Below are 19,113 nucleotides of genomic sequence, written 5' to 3'. Positions count from 1 at the left end.
ACAACTGTAAAAATCTCAGGCATGAGAGGTAACAGTGATATAAAAAAACCAATATAAATCATGTGAACCTCTCTCTCTCTTTTTCCTTCTCTCTCTCTCTCTCTCTCTTTCTCTCTCTCTCTCTCTCTCCCTCTCTCTCGTTAATCTATCTCTCTTTATCTATATTTATCATCTATCTCTCTATGTATCATCTATTGATCAATGTATGTACTATTACTCTATCTGTAATCTATAAATCTGTAATCTACCTCTTTATCTATCTATAATTATCTAAAATCTATCTGTCTGTCTATCTATCTATCTATCTATCTATCCATCTGTCATCTATCTGTCAACATAGAATGAGTCACTTACAAGCATCGTCTGGCAATTATAAAATCTATGGGCAATGAAGTTATGCAGAAACCATCAAACAGGGAAAGAGATGATTCTGGAAAATAAACAGAGATGTCGAAGATTTGTTTGGTAATGTGGATGAGAAAGACATAATCCACCAGATAGATGAACTCAGGATAGAATAAAGGAGGGATTCTCCTTGAAATAATGAGGAAGGATATAAACCAGAGGTAGCTGAACTCAGGATAGAATAAAAGGGATATTCACTCCAGAAACTCTGAGGAAATGGACATAAGAAGATGAAGATAGAAAGCCAGCCATGTAGCTGAACCCTGGTTAAAAGAAGAGATAATATGTTACAGGCAAGTCAAAGAAGAAGGTGAAGTTCATGGACTTCACATGTATTAATAAATAATTAGTCTCAGAGTCATCATTCTTGGAGGAAATGCTGGGAGAAAATTTGATTTATTTTTACATATCTATCTATCTATCTATCTATCTATCTATCTATCTATCTATCTATCTCTATCTATCCATCTATCTATCATCTATCTATCATCTATCAGCAACAATCTATTGTTCCACCCATTTATCTATCAGTTGATTATTTTACTTATTGAGATAATGGTTTAGTACTTAAATTGACACTTCTTCACATTAGTCTTGATCCTACACTTGTAGATCATTGATGCTATTTTTGGCCCATTATGATCATTTTATTCCTAACAAGAGACTTTTACAATCATCAATGGTTTTAATTCTGATCATATTTCACATATCCTTTACTGACAACCTTCTGTAGACTAGACATGCTCTGAAAATAACAAAACACTAAAAATTGAGTTAAATTTGCTTTAGAAAATGGAACTGTTATGCATTTAACAAAAAATCCAGTTGCCGTAACAAGTAGAGTATACCTGCCTATCAGAAAGGTAAACTCCAAATCCATATTCCACATCCCATCAACATTCCTTAGAGCTTTGCTCATTGTGTTACCTACACTGTCAGACATCACACATCAAGCTTTGTGTCTCCGCAATGTATCAAATATAATCAGAAGACATTCTTGTGTGATTTAGCACAGTGGAGGTGTCAGTAATCTCAATCATGACAGAAACCAGACCTTTGTCTTTTCATCACATTCATGGATTTTAAAAAGTTAAGTTATGCAAGGCTTTCTAGGATACATCTCTTCAATTCAAATTACATATTCACTGTATAGTCATATGTCGATGTGTAGGTTGCCATGATATTTTTTTTTTAGATTTTAAATGTAGATAAAATTATTACAACATATACAATTGTGTGGGAAGAAATAAATCAATTGATTTCTGGAAGATTCTGAAAAGAAGGACACTTACAAATATTGTAGTTACAAGATAAGTTTCAATATATAGATATAATGTAGAAATTGAAGATTCCTTTTTAAATGAGCCTTCCTTCCTAACTCTCTCTTCTAAAATAGAATAAATAGACACATAGGATGGAAATAAAATACACATCCAAAAATCAACAAATCAACAGACAGAAAGATGCTCTAGAAACCATGAAAAATAGTTGGCAAGAGGACCTAGACAAAAAAAAAAAAAATTACGAATGCATCCCAGCCTTCCAAAACAGAACCACTGAAAGAATGCTACATCAGAGATGAGCTGTGCTTTCTGCCCCAACCTTTGTCTTTTGACCCATAGCTCTCCCTTACATTCCAAGAAGAATTTTGGGACCCCAGAGGCATACTGCATCCTCAATGAGATCTGTGGGTGCTCCTAGAACATCCAGCTTAAACCCCTAATCCACCAATCACTTGTTAGTTGGTTTCATCTTGGGCACAGCCAGCAGAGGTGAGTTACATGCTGTATCTTGGATTCCAGCATCTGGTCCACAGCTTTCAGTGACCCAATGCCTTTTTGATAAGCTTGTCAGGGCCACAGGAACATGTAACTTAGACCTCTGCCCATCTAATCCTCTGCCTGCTAGGTCGATTTTGAGTATGCCCAGCATGGGGGAGCTGCTTCCTGTTCACTGAGATCCCATTTTGTCTCTTTCTACTTCCCTAAGGAATTCTGCTGCCATCAGGACCATCAAACCAATACCAGTGACAAGAAGATGGCTAAAAGGTATCCTATGAATAAAATCAACAAGGGCCAGGGTAATATGGTACCACCAGAACCCAGCTATTCTGCTAAAGAAGGTACTGGATTTACAAACAGAGCTGAAGCATAAGAAGGTTATCTTAAATCCATTCTTATAAAGATGATAGATGGTTTTAAAGAGAAAATTAATAAATCCCTTAAAGAAACACAGAAAAAATACAATCAAGTAGGATAAATAAAAGTAAAACTGCCCAAGCACTGAAAATGGAATTAAATGTAATAAAGGAAATGCAAACTGAGGGAATCCTAGGGAATAGGACAGGAAATACAGGTGCAGAAATCCCCAACACAATACAAGAGATGGAAGAGAGAATCTCAGGCATGGATGATACACTTGAAGAAATTGATATATTGGTCAAAGAAAAATGGTAAATCTAAAACATTCATGGCACAAAATATCCAAGAAATCTGTAACATTATAAAAAAGACCAAACCTAGGAATAAAAAGAATTGAAGGAGAAGATTTCAAGCTACAAGGACTAAAAATATTTTCAACAAAATCATAAAAGAGAAATTCCTCAACCTAAATAAAGAGAAGCCTATAAAAATACATGAAGCTTACAGAACACCAAGTAGATGGAGAGGAAAAGAAAATTCCCCTCCCATGTAATAGCCAAAACACTAAATGTAGGGACCAAATAAAGGCTGTCAAAAGTTGTTAGAGAAAAGTCCAAGTAACATATAAATGCAGAACTATCAGAATTATACCTGATTTCTCAAAAAAGACTCAAATTAGAAGAGACTCTGCAGATATCTTGCACACTTTAAGAGACTTCAGATGTCAGCCCAGACTGCTATACCCATCAAAATTTTCAATCACCATAGATGGAGAAAACAAGACATTTCATGAAAAAAATAAAAGCAACAACAACAAAAATTTAAACAATGTATCCATTGAAGACTAACAAGAAATACTACAAGGAAAATGTCAACTCAAGGAAGTAAACTAATCCCATGAAAACACAGGAAATAAATAACATCACATTAGCTAACTGATATGAGAACACAAACACACACACACACACACATACACACACACACACACACCAAACAAATCAACAACAAACCCCCTAAACACATACTACCATAACCAAAATAAAAATTACAGAAATTAACAATCATTTATCATTAATATCTCTCTGACAATGGAATCAATTCCCCAATAAAATGGAACTGACAGACTGGATGTAAAAAAACAGGATCTTGCATTTTGCTACATACAAGAAACACATGCTAGAATGGTATCCAGCATGGGATGCCAGAAGCAGGGAATCTGGTGCCTAGGATGGCCCCTTGTCTACCACCCGCTAAACTGGTGTCAGTGGCTTCCCACAGCCAGACAACCAGCTGGGGCCCATGGAAATCATGCAGCAGTCTTGCTTGTCTGCCCGCCCAGATCACAGGAACGCTGGCTGGATGCAGGTTTTCTCCCACTCCCTCTTTTCCCCACACCCACGGTCCCGAATAGACCTAACAGATATGTAATGAAAAATTCAACCAATGATAAAAAAAAATCTAGTTTCTTCTCAGAACCTCAGGGAACCTTCTCCAAAACTGTGCATATATGGGATCATAAAGCAAGTCACAACAGACATAAGATTAAAACAATCCCTTTAATTTTATTGGATCACCAGGGATTAAAGTTGAACCTCAACAACAAACAAAACAAGAGAAAATCTACAAACTCGTGGCAACTGAAAAAATTTCTCCTCAATGACCACTGGGGCAGAGAAAGTAAAGAAATTAAAGGCTTTCTAGAATTCGGTGAAAATGAAACCACAACACAACACAACCAAACTTAGTAACACAATGAAGGCAGTGGTAAAAGGAATGTTCATAGTACTAAATACCATCATAAAGATATGGAGAAATCTCATACTAGCAACTGAACAATACAACTGAATGCTCTACAACAAAAACAAGCAAACACACACCAAGAGGGGGAGACAGCAGGAGATAGTCAAGCACAGGGCTGAAATCAATCAATTAGAAACAAAGAGAACATACAAGGAATCTATGAAACCAAGATCTGGTTCTTTGAAAAATCAATAAGATAGACAAAACCCTAGACTAACTAAAAGGCAGAGAGATATTATCCAAGTCAACAAAATCAGAAATAAAAATGGGGATATAATAATTGACATTGAGTATATTGAATGAATCATTCGGTAATACTTCAAAAGTTTGTACTCCACAAAATAAGAAAATCTAAATGAAGTGGATGATTTTCTAAACAGATATCATTTACAAAAATTAAATTGCTGGTAAATAATTTAAATTTTCCTATATTCCCTAAGTAAACAGAAGAAATCATTAAATGACTCCTTATCAAAAACAAAATTATGCAAACATCATTTTAATTTATTTTTTTATTAGGTATTTTCCTCGTTTACATTTTCAATGCTATCCCCAAAGTCCCCCATACCCACCCCCCCAATCCCCTACCAACCCACTCCAACTTTTTGGCCCTGGAGTTCCCCTGTACTAGGGCATATAAAGTTTGCAAGTCCAATGGGCCTCTCTTTGCAGTGATGGCCGACTAGGCCATCTTTTGATACATATGCAGCTAGAGACAAGAGCTCCAGGGTACTAGTTAGTTCATATTGTTGTTCCACCTATAGGGTTGCAGTTCCCTTTAGCTCCTTGGGTAATTTCTCTAGCTCCTCCATTGGGGGCCGTGTGGTCCATTCAATAGCTGACTGTGAGCATCCACTTCTGTGTTTGCTAGGCCCTGGCATAGTCTCACAAGAGACAGCTATATCTGGGTCCTTTCAGCAAAATCTTGCTAGTGTATGCAATGGTGTCAGCGTTTGGAAGCTGATTATGGGATGGATCCCTGCATATGGCAATCACTAGATAGTCCATCCTTTTGTCACAGCTCCAAATTTTGTCTCTGTAACTCCTTCCATGGGTGTTTTGTTCCCATTTATAAGAAGGGGCAAAGTGTCCACACTTTGGTCTTTGTTCTTCTTGAGTTTCATGCGTTTAGCAAATTGTATCTTATATCTTGGGTATCCAAAGTTTCTGGGCTAATATCCACTTATCAATGAGTACATATTGTGTGAGTTCCTTTGTGATTGGGTTACCTCACTCAGGATGATGCCCTCCAGGTCCATCCATTTGCCTAGGAATTTCATAAATTCATTTTTTTAATAGCTGAGTAGTACTCCATTGTGTAAATGTACCGCATTTTCTGTATCCATTCCTCTGTTGAGGGGCATCTGGGTTCTTTCCAGCTTCTGGCTATTATAAATAAGGCTGCTATGAACATAGTGGAGCATGTGTCCTTCTTACCGGTTGGAACATCTTCTGGATATATGCCCAGGAGAGGTATTGCTGGATCCTCCTGTAGTACTATGTCCAATTTTCTGAGGAACCGCCAGACTGATTTCCAGAGTGGTTGTACAAGCTTGCAATCCCACCAACAATGGAGGAGTGTTCCTCTTTCTCCACATCCTCATCAGCATCTGCTGTCACCTGAATTTTTGATCTTAGCCACTCTGACTAGAGTGAAGTGGAATCTCAGGGTTGTTTTGATTTGCATTATCCTGATTATTAAGGATGTTGAACATTTTTTCAGGGAAACCATAGAAATTTGCTTATTTGCTTTAAAGAATAAGATCAAATGACTTTAATGCTGGCTGTACAAATCTAAATTTCCTTTGTAAATTATAGAAATAAAATACAGTTTTAATATATAAGATGAATTTCTTCTCCAGGGACTTTAAGTTCTACAGTGACTACAATTCCATAAAGCAAATGTGTGGGAAGTGTTTATGCTATAAAAATTAACCCAACAACTAATATATGCACAAGGACCTAAGGCCTAAATGGATCAGTTGAAACATACATGTCAATAATGCTATGTTGTAGATGCATTTCAAATTGGGATCTCATAGTAACTTAAATAACTTTCATTATTTTATAGAATATTAAGAATGAAGAATACTTAAATTATTTCTTTCAAAAATTTGATCTTGAGACCAGAGAATGAATTCAGTAGTTAAGAGCACATGTTACTCCTGCAGAAGACCCAGGTTCAGTTCCACGCACCTATATGTCAGCTCACAACTCTGGCTCTAGGGGATATTATGCCTACCATTTTCTGATCTCCACTTCTTCCTGATGCACATAAATTTATACTGCCAAACACAAACCAAATCAAATATATAATTAATAAATACTTAAAATGTTTTATGTATCTTTTTACAGTTTTTGGTCACCAAAAATGTCTTCACATGCTATTTTTTATCAAGAAAAGTTTGACTTTAAGTGTTGACAGTATATTGGAAAACAGGTTTCCAGATTCCCACATATTGACACTATCACTGGAAGAAAAATACAGTAAAGTTACAGATAGTGAAAATGATTTCTGCTTCTTTCTGGAGTCATTTTAATGAACTAATTGCTTCTTAAAAATGTGTGTGTGGTGTGTGTGTGTGTGTGTGTGTGTGTGTGTGTGTGTGTGTGTGTAAAACAATGTACATGTGCAAAGAATTGGGATTATATGCATTTATGAGTATCTTATGTAAATGCATAAAATCAGTGCCTTCCAGGAAACAGAGTCACAATTAATTAGTATATAGAAATAATTATTAGAAAATGCAACATAGATGATGGATATATGGAGTCACTGAGAATGTGGCACTGTGAACAGAACCTGTAAATGTTCAAGCCAAGCAAGGTCCCAGTGATTAGAGGAGATAGTGGACATGAGATTCCATCCTTAAAAAAAAAGTCTCCAACTGATGCTTATAAAGATCTTGCCAAGATACTAATCATACTTAAGGGCAGTTTCCATGCTCAGCAGTAGATGGCTAACACAAAACAAATTCAATGGAATTTTTGTAGACATTTTATCTAATGCTATGTTTTTTGGTCATTTTTGTTCTACGATTCTTTTGCCTGTATGCTTTGTATATTGTAATTTGCAATTTTTCTTTTTGGTGTGTGTGTGTTTATGTGTTTAAGCAGATGTCAGCATCTTCTCTGTTTTTCTTTTATTTTTCTGTTTTGTTTGCCTGATTTTTTTTTCTAAAGAGAGTGAGAAAGAGACCATATTGTAGAGTTTAATAAGTAAGACAGTCAGAAAGATTTGTGACGGGTTGAGAAGGGAGAAACTGATCAAAATATTGTTCATATTCTTTTTTTTAATAAAAAAGGCTGCCTGGTAGATAGTTTTGGCTAAAAGGTAACTTTTTTTCTAATTTAGCAAATGAAAACCTTAACTCACTCTTTCAGTTTATTTTACAAAACACAATTAATATTACAGATACTAACTCCCAAGTGCCTGACAGGAATAAAATCAAATATACTTGAGATAACAGTAATATGATATCATATATAGGGATTTATGGAATTCTGCCAGAATTTGTTATATCTTACTTCCAACATTTTTCACATTTTATTTACTGCAAAGCACTTGATATACATTGATAGCTTGTCATAGTTGAAAAAAGATACCGAGTTTATTTTGTTGAGAGTAAAAATATAAATGAATCACATATGTGATCTAAACAATATTTATCAATATGTTTTTATTAGATTAATTTTTGAGGTTAGATAAATAATACCTTTTCTAACACAGTAAGTGTTCTTTTCAGATACTTATAAATAATGTGCTTCCAGAAAATGGAGGCTTGAAAATACAGTAGCAATTATTATCCCTGTGATTACAACCTTTAATCTAGTGCATCGAGAAGGTACTGGCACCAAGGTAGTCAGTTGATGCAGTGGAAGTTACTGGCTATGTCATATGATACAGACCCACTTGGTGTTTGCTGATACAGTCTCACATGGTAAGGCCAACTCAAAGGGTGAGGCAAGACCTGTGAGAAAACATATAAAAGGATAAATAGGACTCAATGGACAGCTCTCTTCATCTTCCCCTTTACTAATCTTTGTTTCTCTGAGAAAGGCATGAAAGAGAACACCTGTTTTTCTGTCTGGTCCTGTTTGTTTCCTGACTTGAGCTGACTTGGCAGTTTCTTCTAGATCATGTCACTGCAACCGATTCATGTTTGATATCCTGACACTAATGAAATGGACTTCTGGTATCCTGATATAAGGAGATTGTAAATGCCCAAATAACAACTTCTAAAAAGATCCATATGTCCTATTAACCTTTTATTCTCCTCTACCTTTAGATGGTAGGCTAGAAAGAGGGGCAAAATATTTAAGAACCTTTAATAAAAGTAGATTAAAAACATCTAAACTTACAAATTGCCACTGTCATTGACTGGCTCCCATAACATAAAGGAAAACCCCAATGTCTGAAGAGAACACACATTATCTACACAGGACCTGGAGATATTTACCTGGAACTAATTTGGAGACCTTTGTTGAGGAATAGATTTTATAGTATCTATGAATGTATTGAACAAGAATAAACAGCATGATAGGATATACCCAAGGATGAAATAGTGATATTTAGATATTCAGTGTATTCCATAGCCTTATAACTAGACCTACGAGAATATGGGTCTTTTGCTGTAATGCAAGTCAACTCCAATGGCTACTAAGCTCAGAGACACAGAACAGAAGCTGCTAATGTCATTTCCCTAGACCACTGTAATCCACATCTGCAGCCTGCTAATATCTTACTATTCACAAGTAAGTGCAGTTATCAACCCACCTCAAAGAAGCTTATTTCTGCAGTTGACAGATACTTTTACAGAAATGTACAAGCTAAAAATCAAAGAACAATTGCCATTAAAACTCCCATACCCAGTGCTTGGCGAATATAGGAAAAAATAGGGTACAAAGACTGTAAAACCCAGAGGACCAGAGCATTTTCTATGAGATGATTTCCTCTATATATGATAGGGAAGGTGCACTCTTTTTTTTTTTTAATTGGGAAGGCTATTTATTTATTTATTTATTTATTTATTTATTTATTTGGTATTTATTTCATTTACATTTCCAATGCTATCCCAAAAGTCCCCCACACGCTCCCCCACCCACTCCCCTACCCACCCACTCCCACTTCTTGGCCCTGGTGTTCCCATGTACTGAGGCATATAAAGTTTGCATGACCAATGGGCCTCTCTTTCCACTGATGGCCAACTAGGCCATCTTCTGATTCATATGCAGCTAGAGACACGAGCTCCGGGGGTTATTGGTTAGTTCATATTGTTGTTCCACCTATAGGATTGCAGATCCCTTCAGCTCCTTGGGTACTTTCTCTAGTTCCTCCATTGGGGGCCCTGTGATCCATCCAATAGCTGACTGTGAGCATCGACTTCTGTGTTTGCTAGGTCCTGGCATAATCTCACAAGTGACAGCTATATCTGGGTCCTTTCAGCAAAATCTTGCTAGTGTATGCAATGGTGTCAGCTCTTAAAATATTAGCAATGATATTGCATAAAAAAATGGAACAATATCAAGACCACTTGACATTTCAATGTGATCAGGGGAAATCTTAAGGTCTTACTATTAACTGAAAAGTTACAGGCCACTGAGTGCCAGAGACAATCAGTTTTCACCAAAGACAAGCATCTTGATGATCCTAAATTATGAGGCCTAAAACCATATAGGTAGGGCCAACAATAAGCTAACCTAAGTTCTATCTCTCTTTTTCCATATACATACATACATACATACATACATACATACATACATACATACATACATGTATATATACACACATTCATATACATATGAATTTGAGATGTAGTGGGGGAACATAGAGTTGAAGTGAAAAGGGGGCAGATATGATGTCAATAAAGTACTCATATATAAAATTCTCAAGAACACTATCAATTCAGGAAATAGTAAAACATGAGTAAAAGAGACAACACCAATAGAAGCAACTATCTATTACCTTAAGACTTGATTATTTCTAGAACATGATCATCTTTATTTATTATAAATGTTCAGAATTTCAGCATGGAAAGAGTGTTGCGTGTAGCTTACTTATTATGATGGATACAGATTTGAAAACTTGCTCACTATTTGAAAGTAACAGGAGGTGTTAGAGGATTAGTCACTGTTGGAGGAGATGTTTGCCTCAGGGTGCACTTTGAGGCCAGAAGATGAGGATGTAGAACTCTCATCTACTACTTCAACACCATGTCTGCTTCCATGTCACCTTGTCCACCCTCATGTAATTTACTTACTATGACGGATTGAATAAGAATGAGCCCCATAAGCTCATAAATTTGAGGACTTGGTCACCAGAGCATGCTATTTGAAAAGATGAGGAGGTATCTCCTTGTTGGAAGAGGTATGAGGCTTGGGATGGGATTTTAGAACAGCTATTCAGAGTATAAAATACTCAGAGTCTTCTTCAGAGCAAAGTCTGCCTCTGGGTCACCATGTTTCCCACCATGATGCAGGTAAACTAAATCTCTGAAACCGTTAATAGGCCCAAATTTAATGTTTTTTTTTTGTATATAACAGATGCACTTTTATGTTTCATGGTGTTGCTTTACAGCAATAGAACACTCAAAAAGACACATTTTTGAAAATTAGAGATAAAAACATACATTCAGAAAGTAAGGAATGTGATAAAGGTTGGTTATGATAATTTGTGTAATCATCTCAAAGATTAATTAAAAAATAAGAAAAAAAATTCAGACTTATACATTAATTATATTGGAAGCGTGAGAAAGAACTGAGAAATACTAGTTCTGCAGAACATTTTAATCCAGAGATAAAATGTATGAATTTAGAAAAAATAAAGTAATGGTATATGAGTATAGCATTAGCACTTGTAGCTGAAGGCAGGACTATAAGTAACTAGCTCAGAGTCATCTTCTTCTTCATAAAGAGGTGACATCAGTTGAAACAAAGGACTGTTAAAAAATAATGAAAGGAAGAACAAAGAGAAGGATTAAATAAGTGAAGTGAAGAAAGAAAATAGAAATGAAAGGATGACAGAAAGAAAGAAGGAAAGAAATCATTAAAGGAAAAATGCAGAAAAGTAAAAAGAAAAGACATGCAATTTCTCACTTAAAACTGGAAAGAAATTAATTTATTTTATTATTTTTAGTAATTCATAGCAGTTCCAGAAATTAACTACTAAAATATCCTTTAAAGCCAAGTAGAGGGTTTTTTAAAACAACTTTGGCCTTTTAATATTTTACATTTGAATGTGTTGGCGATTCTTTCTATTGCTACATGTTACAGAGGTCATAAAATGAGAAGGGAATTGAATACCCAATAAATTAGATGCATTATAATAAAAGGTCAAAGCAAATTCTATAACTCATAATTCACAAGAAGGTAAAAGATAACCAAGTGTCTAAATGACCCATAAGTATTTTGTGGGGTATTAATAGGGTTGATTTTAATCCTTGCTAATAAGAACAAATGAACTAGACTCTTATGGTTGCATGGAAATACAACATCAAAACTGTTTTACATTTAAATTAAAGGAACAGTATCTGAAATAGTTGATGCCAGGGGAAGCAGACCCTGACTTCATACTCCTGTCATCTGACATGACAACTCTGGTGAAGGCATCACTGGGAATTTTTCTCACAGGCAGTGATAAAAAATAATATAATAGGGAACCTTCAGGCAAAAGGGGCTTAGTTACCATTTATTTACCTGGCTTTGACTCATCTTAAGGAAGAATGATTTTATTCCTACTTTCTATCTGTAAAACAGAAAATTCAACAACAAGAATATCTACTCTAATATAAACTTTGACTACATCAAAGTGAAAAGACACAAGAAGTCATTTTAAAGTTTTGCTGGTATGGATGGACCATTCAAAAATTAATTTAATTTTACAGTTTGTGTGCGGTGTGTGTGTGTGTGTGTGTGTGTATACAAAGCCAAGGATGAAGTACATTCATATTTATACTGTACTATGATCATTATGATCAAATATATTATGAAAACAACCTTATTTTCATAAATATAATAAATATAGAATTTTTATGTCAGTAAGAGACAATTAGATATACTGTCTAATTTTTATATATGTAATTTCATTTAAAAATTTAACTATAATAAAAACCTAGTCTAGAAAATAACTTATAGCCAAATAGTTGCTATGAAACAACAAAGAAATATAAGTACTTAATTATAAAATATAAGTTTAAAACTATTACATCTATTAAATATTACAAGTATAGATCTCTTGAAATCTTGTAGAAAATATATGTTTAAGACCACATTTTAGTATGTTCTATGCTTCACTATTTAAAATTATCCACTAAAATGAATTAAGTCAAAGACATTGATTTTCCACTATCTATGTACTCAGAACCTCAGGAAGGTAGCTGAGTACAAGCCAAAGAGAAGGAAATGGACCACTATTTAGAGATGATGATATATTTCATTTAATTGATAGATTTACAAAATAATCTTGTGCAACAAAAATATTGGAAAAACCTCGGATGTAAAGTGTGTGATTGCTAAATAAGAGGCCCACCCATTATACATGGCTAGTGTGAGAGAGAAAAAACTGAGCAAAGAAAGATCTCTAAACAAGTATTTACTTAAACTTTGTCTTTTTTCTCCTGAACCTCAACTCTAAGCTGCTAAGGACTACAGTAGTATAATACTCTCTCTCTCTCTCTCTCTCTCTCTCTCTCTCTCTCTCTCTCTCTCTCTCTCTGTGTGTGTGTGTGTGTGTGTGTGTGTGTGTGTGTGTGTGCGCGCGCGTATCAAAAAGCAACAAAACAGAAACCTCAAAAGAAAACCTTTTAAACCATTCCTAAAAACTTCAAAGACTTTCAGTTTATTAAAATATAAAACTCTGTCCTTCCTTCTATATTCATATTTAAATGAACATAGATATAAACAAATGCTTACATTTTGTGGAGTATATTCAAGATATAAATTTAAAGTTAGAAATACAAAAGATGACACATTGGCCAGAACATGGTCCTTTGCAATCTGAGGTTGTTAGCATTGACATGTGATCTAATTGCATTACTTCACTGATGATAGCTTCTGTAAAGATGCTATTCAATGTCTACAAATTCAGGAAGTGGGAAATGAAGAATTTTTACTTCAGGAATGATTTATGCTAAGAAGATTCTGAGTTGTCATGATTAAAATTTTTCCACCCATTATGTGAACACTATTGATCGTGGCAGGAAGCGGGAAAGTGTGCAGCTCATTGATTTTCTATGGCTACTGAATGCATTAGGTCTGACATATTTGATGGGTAGGCAGGTTTTCAAAGGAAGTTCAGTTAAGCTAAGATTAGTTCAGAGGAATAGGCACAATGGAATAAGAAAACTTGTAATTGCAAGAGAAAATAGAAGAGTCAGAGGACTGTTTTATGAACCATATCAGCATAAAAATTAGACATGAACCTTCCCAAGAGACTACAGTAAAACACATCAAGACTTTGATGCTGCATTTCACAAATGGAGCAATTACTGGGTAAATTTAGTTTATCACCCTTCAGCCAAGACACTGAATGTAAAGCAATTAGTTATTCTGTCCTCTTAGCTAAGGAGACCTATTAAAATTCTATCAAGCTTTTAAAATGAAACTGAAAAAATAACATAATTTCATAGAACAAGTGAAATTGATAGCAATGCTATTTTCTGTAAATTCAGTATTTTATTTTGAATGGTCTACTTTGTATTTCCTTCATTATAATACTGATTTTTAAAAATACAAAATTTCACTCATAATTTATATCATAATTTATACTTAGGCTACCAAAGTAGAAAATGGAATAGAAAATTCAAGTCATAAGAACATTTTCTATTCTGGGAATAATTCTCATTTTTAAATTAATACTAGAAAATGTGATCTTGTATCTATGTAGGAAGCTGTCTCAGTGATATATTAATATCATGCTAACTGTACAGTGTATCAGTAATACACAATAGAATCAGAATCCTGGGTACATATTTTCAGTACATTAAGTACCATGACAGTGTGCATGCTCTAGGTGAGTTTAATTAAATTAGCGTCAACGAAGTGGTGCTTCATGCCCACAAACAAACGCAATGTATTAGGCAATCAGCTTTCTCATTTTTGCCAGGTCATTTACCATAAAATAATACGAAGAAACTTATGAGAATAAAGGGGAACATGCAGACATGTAATGTCATATTGCAATTTACTGAAGTCTGAAGAAAAGTCTCCTATCCCTTAGGCATTGCTCTGGTTTGGAAAACTTGATCTTCAATACAGGCTTTTCTTATAAACTACAAAATTTGTGCCTCTGAGTGTTACAAGCTATCCTTCTTCATGTCAAAGCCTTAATAATTGTTTTAAAGTATCATAGAATTACATTTATTTCAATTACTTGCAGTTAGAACATGTCATTATTGCTGAGAAAATAGGTTTCAAAGACCAGGTCAGGACCTTGCTCTGCATGAGATTTGAGACTTCCATTTGAAAAGTCATGCTCACGGAATTTCATTCAATTGCTGGTGTTACTTGAAGAGATTGATGGTGACAATAGGAATTTTATCTATAAAATCATTTTATACATTTTTTGCCAAATCTTGAAACATTTCTAATACATTTTTTTCATTAAAATCTTCATCAGATAATTAAATTAAAAGATCTTGATCATAGAACCTTACCATTGTTACACTATTACATAATTTCATCCCTTGGGAAGGTTTTTTTCTTTGTGACTCATATACTGTATACTTGAAAAGGAAATGCGTGTTTTTTGAATCATTTTTGCAGTCAATTTTCTTCATAGTGCAGTCCATGTACATACGCATCATGACTTGATGATGGATTTTCTACTCTAAGGAGACTAAAAAGAGAATATAAGATATACTGTATTCTGAAGAGAGTGTTTCATAATAGATAGGTGTATAAGAAAGTCTCTGCATGATCATTAACATCCCCAGCAGCCAATACTGTTCTGCAGTACCTTGCAGAGGAGTAAAAGAAAGTTATATAAAATTCTAGATGATATTGTGTTCTGGAAAATAGAGGTGAACAAATCCTTTTCCTCTTTGTACATCTTCTGTGGGCTACAGATATGAAAAGTCTAGCTTATGGTAAATCACAGTTATGTGGAAGGTGTGGCAACAACAAAATGGGAAGGTTTAGTTATAAAAAGATATTAAGCTAGAGGTCTTGTTCATTTTGTCAAAAATTTAGTTTCATAAAATTGTTTCATTCTAGTTTTTAATATTTTTATGAAGTAGAAACAATACATAAAAGTAATAGATGAAGATATTTTATTATATTATTTTTGTGTAACAAAAGAGATTGAGAATTGAGTAATATGATTCTTATCATAGACTCTAAGATGGCATTGTTTTTGTGAGATACTCATTGAAAATTAATGAGCTGCAACCATATGCTAGTTTTCTTATCAAACAGGTGATTTCAGTAAGAAATGGATTCTAAAATGTCAATGGCATCTTTATTATTATTACTATTAATCATTTCTGTAGTTTACAACTCAAATGATATCCCCCTTCTTGGGTACTCCTCCAGAACCTCCCTATCCCATCTACCCTATCCCTCCTCCCCTTTGTCTCTATAAGAGAGCTCCTCCACCTACCCAATCACTCCTGCCCCACCACTAAAATCCCCCTGCACTAGAGCATCAAACCTCCACAGGACAAAGGGCTTCACCTCTCACTGATGTCAGACAAGTCTATCCTCTGCTACATGGCTAACTGGAGCCATGGATCTCTCCCTATATACTCCTTGGTTGGTGGTCTAGTCCCTGGGAGCACGTGGTAGTCCAGACAGTCAACATTATTTTTCCTATGGGGTTGCAGTTCCCTTCAGCACCTCCAGTGCTTCTGCCAGGTCCCCCAGCGGGGTCCTGGTACTTAGTCTAATGGTTGGCTGAAACTTCCATGGGACAGCCACACCAAGTTCTTGCCAGCAAACTCCTTTTGACAACAGCAACAATGTCTTGTTTGGTGTCTGCAGATAGTGTGGATTCCCAGGTGGGCAGTCCCCAGAGAGCCTTTCTTCAGGCTCTTCCATTTTTATCTCTGTCTTCCCTTTGGACAGAAACACTTCTGGGTTAAGAACTTTAGGATCGGTGGGTGCCCCCATCCCTAGACTGGGGATCGTGCCTATCTACTGGAGCTGGTCTCTACAGGTTCTATCTCATCTTTGCTGTGCATTTCCACTAAAGTCATCCCTACTGGGTCCTGGGAGCCACTTGCTTCCCTGGCTTCTTGCACCCTCCTTTGTATAACCCCAGTTCCTCATTCACCACTGCTACATATTTTTATTTGATTTCTTGACCCTCTGTAAAGTCCTCCTGAACCCTCTAGTACCTTAACTTGCCTCCTTACCCCTCTCCCTCTTATGTCCCTCCCAACACTACTTCCCTCCATCACCCAGAATCATCCTGTTCCCCAGACTATGCAGGACTGAAGCACCCATGCCATGGACTGTTTTCCTCCTAAGGTCAAAATGGTTTGTGGATTGTATCCTGGTCATTTTGAGCTTTGGGGCTAATATCTACTTATCAGTGAGTGCATTCCATGTATGTTCAATTGTGTTTGGGTTACTCCACTCAGGATGATATTTTCTTGTTCCATCCATTCTCCTAAGAATTTCATGGAGTCATTGTTTTTAATAAATAAGTAGAACTCCATTCTGGGAATGTACTGCTTTTTCTGTATCTATTCCTCTGTTGAGGGACATCTTGTTTGTTTCCAGCTCCTGGCTATTACAAATAAGGCTGCTATAAACAGTGTAGCATATGGCTTTTACATGTTGGAGAAACTTTTGGGTATAAGGCCAGGAGTGTTATGGGTAGTTCTTCAGGTAGTACTATGACCAATATTCTGAGGAACTGCCAGAAAGATCTCCAGAGTGGTTTAAACAGTTTGCAGTCCCACCAGCAATGAATGAGTGTACCTCTTTCTCTGTCTCCTCATCAGTGTCTAGTGTCAGCTAAATTTTTGATGGTAGCCATTCTGATTGGTGTGAGGTGGAATCTCAGGGTTGTTTTGATTTGAATTTCCCTGATGACTGAGAATGTTGAACATTCCTTTAAGTGCTTCTCAGCCATTCAAGATTCCTCAGTTGTGAATCCTCTGTTTAGCTCTGTGCCCCATTTTTCATTGGGTTATTTGGTTCTCTGGATTCTATCTAACTTCTTGAGTTTTCTGTATGTATTGGATATTAGGGTGGTAATCCTAATTGAATCCTCTAATGGTTGTAGGGTTGGTAAAGATTTTTCTCAATCTGTGGGTGGCTGTTTAGTCCTATTGACAGTGTCCTTTGGCTTACAGAAGCTTTTCAATTTTACAAAGTCTCATTTGTCAATTGTTGATCTTAGAGTATAATCCATTGGTGTTCTGTTCAGGAAATTTTCACTTGTGCCCGTGTGTTCAAGGCTCTTCTCCACTTTCTCTTCTATTAGATTCAGAATATCTGGTTTTATGGAGAGGTCCCTGATTTACTTGGAATTGAGCTATGAACAAGGATAAATAATGGATCAATTTGCATTCTTCTACTTGTTGACAGCCAGTTGAATCAGCACCATTAGTTGAAAACACTGTCTTTTTTCCCACTAGATAGTTTTATATTTTTCTCAAAGATCAAGTGACCATAGATTTGTGAGTTTAGTTCTGGGTCTTCAATTCTATTCGACTGATTTACCTGCCTATCTCTGTACCAATATCATGGTTTGTTTGTTTGTTTTTTTGTTTGTTGTTTTCCACTGTTGCTCTGTAGTAGAGCTTGAGGTCATGCATGGTGATTCCTCGAGAATTTCATTGTTGAGAATACACACTACCTTGAGCTTTTTGTTACTCCCAATGAATATGACAATTGCTCTTTCTATCTGTGAAGAATTGAGTAGGAATCTTGATGAAGATTGCATTGAATTTGTAGATTGCTTTTGGTAAGATGGCCAATTTTACTATATTAATCTTGCCAAAGAGCATGGGAGGTCTTTCCATCGTCTGACGTCTTCTTCAATTTCTTCCTTCAGAGACTTGCAGTTCTTATCATACATGTTTTTTCCATGCTTGGGTAGAGTGGCATCAAGATACTTTATATTATTTGTGACAATTGTGAAGGGTCTTGTTTCCCTAATTTCTTTCTCAGCCCATTTATCTTTTGAGTAGAGGAATGCTACTGATTTGTTTGAGTTAATTTTATATCCAGGCACTTTGTTGACATAATTCAACATTTGTACAATTTCTCTGGTAGAATTTTTGGGGTTGCTTATGTGTACTGTCAAATAATCTGCACATAGTGATTTCTTGACATTCTTCCTTCCCAATTTCTATTCTTTTGATCTCCTTTTGTTGTCTAATTACTCTGGCTAGAAATTTAAATACTATATTAAAAAGATCAGGGGACAATGGGCAGCCTAGTTTTGCCCCTGATTTTAATGGGATTGATTTAAGTTTCTCTACATTTTGGTTGAGGTTGGGTATTGGATTACTTTATATTGCTTTTATTATGGTTAAGTATAGACATTGAATTCCTGATTCCTCCATTACTTTTAACATGAAGGGGGTCTATATTTTGTCAAAGGCTTTTTCAGCATCTAATGAGTTGACAATGTGGCTTTTTTATTCCTTTGAGTTTGTTTATATAGTAGATTCCATTGATCAAAGAAAATGCAAAGTGCAAAAAAGATCCTAACTCAAAACATCCAGGAAATTCAGGGCACAATGAGAAAATAAAACCTAAGGATAATAGGTATAGATGAGAATGAAGATGTGTGGATTTCATGTATTGGACCATC

At 35.5% G+C, this 19,113-nt stretch overlaps 1 pseudogene; it reads right to left on the bottom strand.

The window, feature by feature from the left end:
* The window catches only part of LOC110295163 (ADP/ATP translocase 2 pseudogene), a 43,216-nt pseudogene extending 26,765 nt beyond the window's left edge, over positions 1-16,451 (bottom strand).
* Positions 16,452-19,113: the final 2,662 nt, after the last annotated feature.

The sequence above is a fragment of the Mus caroli genome, unplaced genomic scaffold, assembly GCF_978045245.1.
Source record: "Mus caroli unplaced genomic scaffold, Mus_caroli_1 scaffold_1, whole genome shotgun sequence".
Taxonomy (NCBI): Eukaryota; Metazoa; Chordata; class Mammalia; order Rodentia; family Muridae; genus Mus; species Mus caroli.
The sequence above is the reverse complement of the archived record's forward strand: the minus strand, read 5'-3'. Positions and strand labels throughout refer to the sequence as shown.